Here is a 9,186-nt window from a genome sequence, read left to right on the forward strand (position 1 = left end):
ACCAGGGCGTTGGAAGGACTAAGGACACTGAACAAAAAGATGAAAGATCATTCAGGCGTACACACCGATATTTGGTCTGATTGGATGAAAACGTTCGGAAGCTGGAAAGGCCTCATCATGTCTGTGCTTGTTGCTGTAGCTATTTTTACTACAATTATGGTTTTATGCGATTGTTGTTGTATTCCATGTATTAGGTCACTCACTGTCCGGTTGATCGAGAAAACCGTTGGCCCGTTGCCACCGATGGGCCAATATGCCCTGGTGACTCAACATGAGCAGCGGGGGGAAGGAAGGATCGACAGCTCGCTGGTAGCTGTTTGCTAGGGTAACGGGTGATGACCTCATAAATGAGGTCATGAGAGGGAATAAAGGAAAATGTGCTTTCGGCAGTTTGCAAACATATTTTTTAAGGTTGTGTTAAACTTATAATCATATTAATATCTAGTATTAGAGTGCACGTGTGGATTGGTGGGGGGCAAGGAATGTGCAGGCAAACTGCATGAACTTGTTTTCTTCGAAGTGTTGTGGAATAGGCCCGGATAGGGAGTACCGGAGGAGACCATCTCAAGGTCGGTTAGGAACAAGAACAACAGCACGTCTATGAGACCGGCCTTCGAGGGAAAAACCCAACCGTCTGACCTCAGCGACACCTGGACCGGGGAGGAGATGGCCATCGACCAATCATCTCACAATATTTTGCATGTTTTAATATTCATATTGTGTTTCTTTAAAACTGGGCAACCCGGAAGAATGTGTCGTCTTTTGGTGGTCACAAAAACGCACGAGTTTTAGTGTGAGGGACCCGGGACCCAGGCCTGTATTAGTGCGCTTTGTCAGGAATAAATAATTGGTAAATTTGGTCTAATTGATCTACTGGTCTTCTCTTTGACAGAACGAACTCGCAAAATTGTTAGGTGCGCCAGTGTGTGGATTAGGACATAGCAATTTATGTGTTAAGTGTTGATCGCAATTTGGAGTCAGATCAATAACTAGAATCCGTAACCTAACAACATGCATGTGTGCGTGAAGTAAACTTACACTTTCAACATGGCCCTCAATAGTTACCAGCCCCTCCGGAGGGTTTTCAAGCACTTGTCTTAGAGACACTGGCACCGACGTGGGGAAGATGAGCTGGATTGCCTCAGCCTGCAAGTCATCACTACACTCTACATGCGCCCCCATGTACATTTTGCTGGTTAGTTTTGCAAAACAGCACGTTGGGGTTTCTCGCGTCCGTGGTAAAATGGGAAAACACATAACTGTTGCCCTCTGTGACTTTTAGGTGACTAAAAAGGGTCAACTTGATAGCACTGGTACCGTCACAGAGGGCAACAGTCTCATTTCGTAGCTGCCGTCCATTTGAACGATTGAAGCACCATCCGGCTTCCAGCCTCTGGCCCGGGTGTCCCTCCTTATCCCCACCACTTTTAGCGTTTATGACTTTTCTGTTCATTCTGAAAGAGAAAGTGACAATTAAGATCCAGAATTTTTTGGATCATTTTTTTTTTTCAATGTGACTCCAAGTATGTGAAGTGAATGTCTAAAAATGTGCAAAGTACTTCGCAATCTGGCACATGCATATCCCACTGCTGCATTTGGGGACAAGGTGAAGCATTTTTAGCCTTCACTCGAACTAATTGCAAAAAGGATGACCGAAAGCAGCCAAAGCAACATTAAATGTTGCTTGTTTTTGTAACATGTGATTTTACTAATTATCCCTTTGTTTGTTTGTGTATCGACTTTGACTTTAAACCAGCAATGTCATTCCTCGTTAACTCAAGTTGGAGGGGTGATACCTGAGAAACCACTTACCTCTGTCTTCAGGTTTGCTGTAATTAGGGCAGTTTAGAGTCTCCACCCGCTTTTATGCGTGGTAGAGTCAAAAAAAACAAAAACTGGGCATAGCGTCAGAACTTCATTAGTTACACGGATAGATAGATCTTTATTGTCATTGACACATGTACAACGAAATTAAAAATCAGTGCTTCTGCTAAGAATTTTTTTAAAAAAAGCTAAAAGTTTATATAAACTAAAAACAATACAAAAGCTCCAGTTCAGTGGCCTAGTGGTAGAGTTCTTTTATATCAAACAAATTATTTTAGGTGCATTACCTGACATGTTTCGGCGGGTTCTTCCGCCTTCATCAGAGTGCCACGCGTGGTTGTGACGCGTCTTTATCAGCTGATGGATGAAGGCGTGGCTCACCTGTCAGATTTGACAGGTGAGTCATGCCCTCTGCTGTCCGTTCACCTCTCCAGGATGCTGTTCCAGGTTGTAGAGAGCATGTGGGCTCCCTCATCCCTGTTGATGGTCCTCGGGCCCTGCTTGCGGATCTCAATGGCCTCCCTGATTTAACGCTGATGTTTGTTTTCTTCAGTGCGGATGACTCTGCCCTTTTCCCAGTCCATGATGTGGTTTTCTCTTTTACAGTGGTCGGTAATGGCTGACTCACAGTGTTCCTGTTCTGCTTGTAGTTTTATTGCTCTTGTTTGTCTTGTTGCTGTCTCCTTCTCACACTCCTTCTTGTGTTCTGTTTTTCTTGTGATGAAGTTCCTCCCTGTCTCTCCGATGTACGATTTATTGCATGATTTGCATGGAATCTCTTATATAGAATTGCATTTATTTTTCGGGTTGACTCTGTCTTTTGAAAAACTTATTTATGTTATAGTTATTTGATATATTCTATTTCGTGTAGCAACTTGTATATGTTTTTATCGTTACAGTTCAGTAGTTGTTGGCTCGTTGAACTCTTGTTTTGTTAAATAAAGAGTCGTTTACCAAACCCACGTCTTTCCTGGTACTTTAACGCTGCAATATAATTACATACTAGATCTTTGCGGTGCGTGCGCGGCGTTGTTGACATACAGGATGAGGAATTTGATCGATGGATTTAATGATTTGGAGTGACACAGATGGTTTGATAATATTGTTGTAATATGATAGTTATTTGAAATACACTTTATATATCGTTATATGGGTCTGTGGAGTAATTAGAAATGCAACTTACAACGAGTCCGATGTCAGCGGTGCGGCGCGTATGCATACGCGCCACATACGCGTGGCATTGTTTACATAAAGGATGATCGATGGATTTAGTTAATTGGAGTTCTTTTTATCGTGGCTACAAGGCAGTTAATTACAAGGCTTGGGTAGATGTGGTTCAGCCACAGCTGAACACATTTCTGTCCCTTCTCAATAAACTCTGCTAAGTCCGGTGCTGTTCAGGGCGGCTAAGATTGTTCGTTTTGCAGAGGAGAGCCCTTTGATGTTCACAGATAGAATTGTTAATGCTGGTCGTGAGGAGGTTCCTCATTTCCAAGATCGACCTTTGTGTCTATCTCCAGGCATGATGTTGTTTTCTGTTCTGTACCTTTGTGGCTTGTAGCTTGCAGCTTTCGGCGTAGCTTGTAGCGTAGCTTGCAGCGTAGCTTGTAGCGTAGCTTTGTAGCGTAGCTTATAGCTGTGTTGTAGCTTGTAACTTTGCTTAGCTTCATGAATTGGAGTGACACCGATGGTTTGATAAACGTGTTATTGATAAACGTGTTGTTTATGAAATAGTTATTTGAATAACACTGAATGTTACGTCAGGCCCGTTCTCAGCTCCTCGTTTGTGTATATGTCACGTTAGCATACCGTATCCTGGTTTCATTACTATCACCAATAAAGACTTATGAAGTGGGAGCCAAGGAAATTGTTGTCAATTCTTGTCAATGTCTGCATCGGGTTCAAACCATTTGTTGAAGAGAGTTTCAAGGGCTCTTAGTGACCCATGTTATGGTAGTCCTCTTTATATTGATGCTATTGGAATACGGAGGGGTGTCTCTAATGAATACAACTGTTAGATTTAGTCCCAGTTTTTTATCTTTAATGCTTGCTATGCTAACAGTTATTACCAAGAGGCAGCCTTCACAGTTTAAATATTTCATGTATGCCAGAAAGATCAATACACAGCTATGAATCCTTCTCTGCGAGATTTCGGAAGAAGGTCTGCTGTCCTGTTTGTGACATCATACAGTAGAGTGTGGCACCATTTAAATTGGGAGTTTAAAAAGGCAAATAAACCAAAACATGTTTGTCCTATTTTTCCGCTAGTAAACAACCAATGTGAAACAGAAAGCGTGACTTACGTTGCACACATTGCGGGCACACCGGACAGATGGTCGACAGCTCACTGTCACGCCTTCCGTTTCTGATTGGAAAGTACTACAGGCAGACCATGACGGCAGCTTTGCAATTGAATAAAAAACTGATATTTTTTTTACTACACACTTCCCTTTAACCAACGTAACCATATGTTATGACATTAAAACATTTATTTTCAAAAAGTACATCAATTTATCTTTTTTCTTTATTAGGGTTGCAAGTGGCAGAGAACACCCTGGACCAGTGGGCAGCCAATTGCAAAGCACGTTGAAAACACATTCTCACCCAAGGCCAATTTACACACATGTTTTTTGACTTGTGGGAGGACACCAATATACAGTGGCAAACATTTGGTGTTCCGGGAAGAGCTCTCATGCTCATGCATAAAGGAATTGTAGTTTCTGGACTATAAACTGCTACTTTTTGCACAAGCTTTGAACCCTGCATTTTATAGTCCAGTTTATATCGATGGATTTTTCATGACTTTGATCATTCTGTATGATTTGTGCATATATATGGAAATAAGACATTAAAACACCTCCAGCTTATTATCCAGACTTTCCCCTAATTTTATCTGGCGTGGGTTTTATTCAGGTGCGGTTTTTAGTCCAGAAACGGTATTCATGCATCTACGGCCTTACAGACTTCGCTGGTGCGATTCACATTCGAAATAATCCTTGAGTGGCGCTATCAGGTTGCAAATGACGGCGACACTCTAGGAACGCCCCGGGACCCTCTGGCGCTGCAGGCGGCCCATGTTCTTCACATCCGTGTAGTGTTTGGGGAAACCAAAAATCTGCTCCATTTGGGTACACCACATGATGACGCCTTTCATGATGACAGGAAGTCCCAATTTCCCTTGAACCATGGAGTTTTTCTTGTGATGGTTCACACCTTGTCCAGCTTTGCTGCACGGCCAACTTCTAAACAATCCTGAAGATTCACTTTTTAATCCAGGGATGGGGCCGCCGGCCAATTCATACCTAGGAGGTTTCCCCAGAAGTAGCAAGCTCAATGTGCAGGGCTGACAGTCACGGCATCGATGATAATTGGAATGCACCCCAGGAATCTGCAGATGTCCGTCTTGTCTCTGCTGGACACGAACACCACATTTTCAAAGAGCCAGAAAAAAGGCCGGTCGTCACCCTCCTTCGGCTTTAGCAACGTCAAAATGCGGTAGAATTCCAAGAAGAGTCTTCCGGTGCCCTCAAACAATCCTTTCCGTAGGATATTTGCCCATGGAAAGGTCGTTGCTAGGACTTCCTCCAATCAGCAGGTCAAAAGGGCCCCATTCAGCAAGGTGTTTCCTTGTGATGGTGCGGACGTCGTTGACATATTCAATCTTGCCAGCGTGCTTGATCATACCCACCGCGATGGAATCCTCACAAATCTCTGATGCAATGTAGCGTCCCACCTTGAAGCCAAGGTCTTTGAGCACCAGGTATCCTGTTGCGATGCCGTCAAAGAGCGACAGAACCTTCAAGGGCTTGCGGCAATGGCCGGGTAAACTCTGTGAGGCTCAAACTCCATGGCATTGTTGTTGGCAAAGAAGTCTTGGACCTTAACACTCCTGTCTGGCCTGAGTTTGAGCTTTCCCTCGCACTGCGTTGGGCGGCAAATGTAGCAGCTCCATGGATCAATATCTTTCAGGTCACGAAAGGTTCCCACCAGGATCTCCACACACTTCTTACAGAAACATTTGCAACAGCTGGCGTTACCACAAAGAAGGACTTCTGTTCCGCCACAGCAAACGGTGCAGTACGACTGATAGCCATCTTCATCGTAGCGATACAGTATTTCTGTAAAGTTTTCTTCGCATTTGAAACAAAGACCGCCTTCAAGCAATGGGTGTTGCACGACCACGTCAGGCGACCCGCAAGCCAAACAACAATCTTCGATTTTTGTGCCTTTGTCTCTAAGCCTCTCAATTAAAGTGTCTCTTGTGAAGCTGTAGTTGCAGGTGCTTGCCCGACTCTTAAAAGCATGTTTCCTTTTCACAGACGGCTGGTAGTCAGACTCAGTCGAATCCGAATTGGACAATTGGCCAGCTTCGTGAATGGCAAGTGGCACAAATCCCTGCGGCCCTGATAGTAGAAATCCTTTCACTGCCCAGTCCAGCATCAGATTCATTTCTTTTTCTTCATCTCCTTCTTCAAAGGACTTCTCAGAGCGTTCACTTGCCAGCTCTATGACTTGGAAGATGGCAGCCTTGTAAGTGGGCAGGCTGGCAAATGAATTTTTGCAGAAACATTGGATGAAATTCCGAAAAGGCATCAAAGCTTCCGTTGGGATCTTTGAGAGGGTTCCATCACCTAACCATTCAACCCTCCGTACACCTGGAGGTGAAATTTTAGTTTTCCAAGGAATCACCAAGCCGGGCCACCAAGAGAAGCCCTCTATCTTCCCCCATATGAGCTCTCCGGTCAAAAACCTATTCCCATCCTGGTAATTGGCTTTCCGTCGTCCTTAGTGTGTTGTATATCTGGGTCGTGCCTTTTCCACCCTTTTGCCAGAGTCGCCATTCTCGACAAGTAGGCTGTCATTTATGGTCAGCTCTTTTAACTTTGTAAGGGCTACGTGACATGGCTTTATATATTTCGTATAGCATTCCTTCAGTTCCATAACTGTGTTAGCTTGCGGTATTGTTTGCCTATTGGGGCTGTCTGAAATGCCCGCCATTGCTCTCCGTTGAGCATTCACTGTCAGAGAGTCATGATCCGCAATTCCCAGGACCTTGCCGTTGGCTAGCGGCTCAGGTTCACAGCCTTTGGCGGAAGATGACAGTTTCCTTCTGCTTTTGGTAGCGGGTTCAGGTAGCAGATACAGGCTGATATCGCAGTTGTTTCTGGCGGTCACGGCATCGTATTCTTCGTCCGTCACATTGGCTGTGTAGAAGGCTTTAAACCAGGGGTGTCAAACTCATTTTCACCGAGGGCCACATCAGCATAATGGCTGTCCTCAAAGGGCCAGATGTAACTTATAAATGTAACTAAATGTAATTGAATGTAATGAAAAATAAATGTAACTAGTCCTTAATGTTAAATAACTCATTATTTATTATAACTTATTCAAGTGACAATTACAGTTGCATAGAAAACATGTTTGCTTGTTGCTCTTACATAAATCCTTTTAAATGTTGTCAGCTTATGAAAACCCACATAAATCCATTAATGAAGGATCAAACTGTCCAAGTGAATGAAGAAAAATAACATAAAACTGTATGACACGTAGCATTTTACAATAAAGGCTGCACACAGCCTAGCATCCAACTGATGGTTTGATGACAACAATTTGTCTGCATACACACATAAGACCTGCTAACATTAAATAATTACAACAGCAGCTACACATAAATAATATGTAACCAACTAAAAATGCCAAAAGAAAGGTTGACTCAGTTCACAACTATATTGGTCAAGTTTTTCGGTTAGTCTTTGATGAGGAGATGCTGCCTGTCCTTGAACACACACATCTCTCTACTATCGATTGATCATGTTCTGAAAATGATAAACACAAAAAGAAATGCAAGCACAATCGTTAAATTGCACAATGTTTAACTGTTCTTTTTCTTGGTTGAATTACATTTTATTATATTTTAATTACGTTTTTAAAAAAATGCTTACCTGTGTGTTTTCTGACCAGACGTCTGACACCGTTTTCCCGTTGCCAGTGTGTCAATGTCTGGTTTGAGATCCTGTGCTGAGGCAATGCGTAGCACAGCATGGAGGTTGTCATCCGTGAGGCATGATCTGTGCTTGTTTTTGCTCAGATTCATTATGGAAAAAAACTGTTCGCACAGATAGGTGCTCCCAAACATGGACAGAACACAGGCAGCATGAAGTCGAAGCTGTGGCATCAAACCAGGGGGCAGCAGATGGTAAAAGTCCTTGATTGCAGCATCCTGGAATTTTGCTCTCAGGCCACTGTTGCTTTGAAGCTCAATTAGCACCATCTGAAGGTGCTGGGGTGCAGTGCAGACATCGGTGGTGAACGGATTGGCAAAGATGTCAAAGCCAGACTGTTGTGCTCTGAAGTCAGAGAAGCGCCGATCAAACTCAGTCTTTAACCAGCTCAGTTTGGTAGCCAACTGAGCACTTGAAAAAGTCTTGGGAAATGAGGCTGACATACTCTGACAAACAGGAACGTGGACAAGATTGTCCTGTTTCACTTGCCACATCCATAAGTCCAATTTACGCTGGAAAGCCGTGACCTTGTCGGACATCTGCGTAATGACTTGTTTGTGTCCCTGCAGCTTCTGATTCAGCTGGGCGAGATGGTCGGTTATGTCACACAACACAGCAAAGTCACACATCCACTTTGGATCTGATAGTTCAGACATGAGTTTTCCTTTACTCCTCATAAAAAGAGCAATGTCTTCCCTGAGCTCAAAAAATCGCTTGATGTCTTTGCTCCTGCTCAGCCACCGCACTTCTGTATGGTACAGCACATCCCTGTGTTCTGAGCCCATCTCCAGCAAAAACTGCTGGAACTGACGGTGATTCAGGCCACGCGCCCGAATGAAGTTCACTGTTTTCATGACTGTGGTCACAATGTCCTCCATCCCCAGCATCTTCCCACACAAAGCTTCTTGATGGATAATGCAATGATACGTTATCAGAGGCGTGTGATAGTTAATTGTTTTGCATTTTCCCCTTCATTACTCCAACCAAGCCTACTTTTCCTCCACACATTACCGGTGCACCGTCTGTAGTTAATCCTACCAAGTTTTCCCAGTGCAATGCATTTTTACTTACGGACTTCTCCACCGCATCAAAAATGTCCTGTCCCGTCGTGGTCCCATGCATTGCAGCCACATCCAACAGCTCCTCAGTGATAGGGAGGTCCGACTTTATGCCTCTAATAAAAATTGATAACTGCTCTGTGTCCGTGTTATCTGTACTTTCATCAACAGCTAATGAAAAAGCTTTGCAGCTGCGTGTCTCCTTGGCCATGTTACATGCTGGTGCCACCTGCGACAGGACCACGCCCCCCTGTCAGTGGAATCGCCGTCACCTGCCACGGGTTCATGGACAGCGCTATATC

At 43.9% G+C, this 9,186-nt stretch overlaps 1 pseudogene; it reads right to left on the reverse strand.

Annotated features, from left to right (window-relative positions):
- Positions 1–4,619: 4,619 nt before the first annotated feature.
- Positions 4,620–8,713, reverse strand: LOC125987516 (DNA (cytosine-5)-methyltransferase 3B pseudogene; annotated as a pseudogene).
- Between the last annotated feature and the right edge of the window lie 473 nt (positions 8,714–9,186).

This window comes from Syngnathus scovelli, chromosome 19, assembly GCF_024217435.2.
Source record: "Syngnathus scovelli strain Florida chromosome 19, RoL_Ssco_1.2, whole genome shotgun sequence".
Classification (NCBI taxonomy): domain Eukaryota; kingdom Metazoa; phylum Chordata; class Actinopteri; order Syngnathiformes; family Syngnathidae; genus Syngnathus; species Syngnathus scovelli.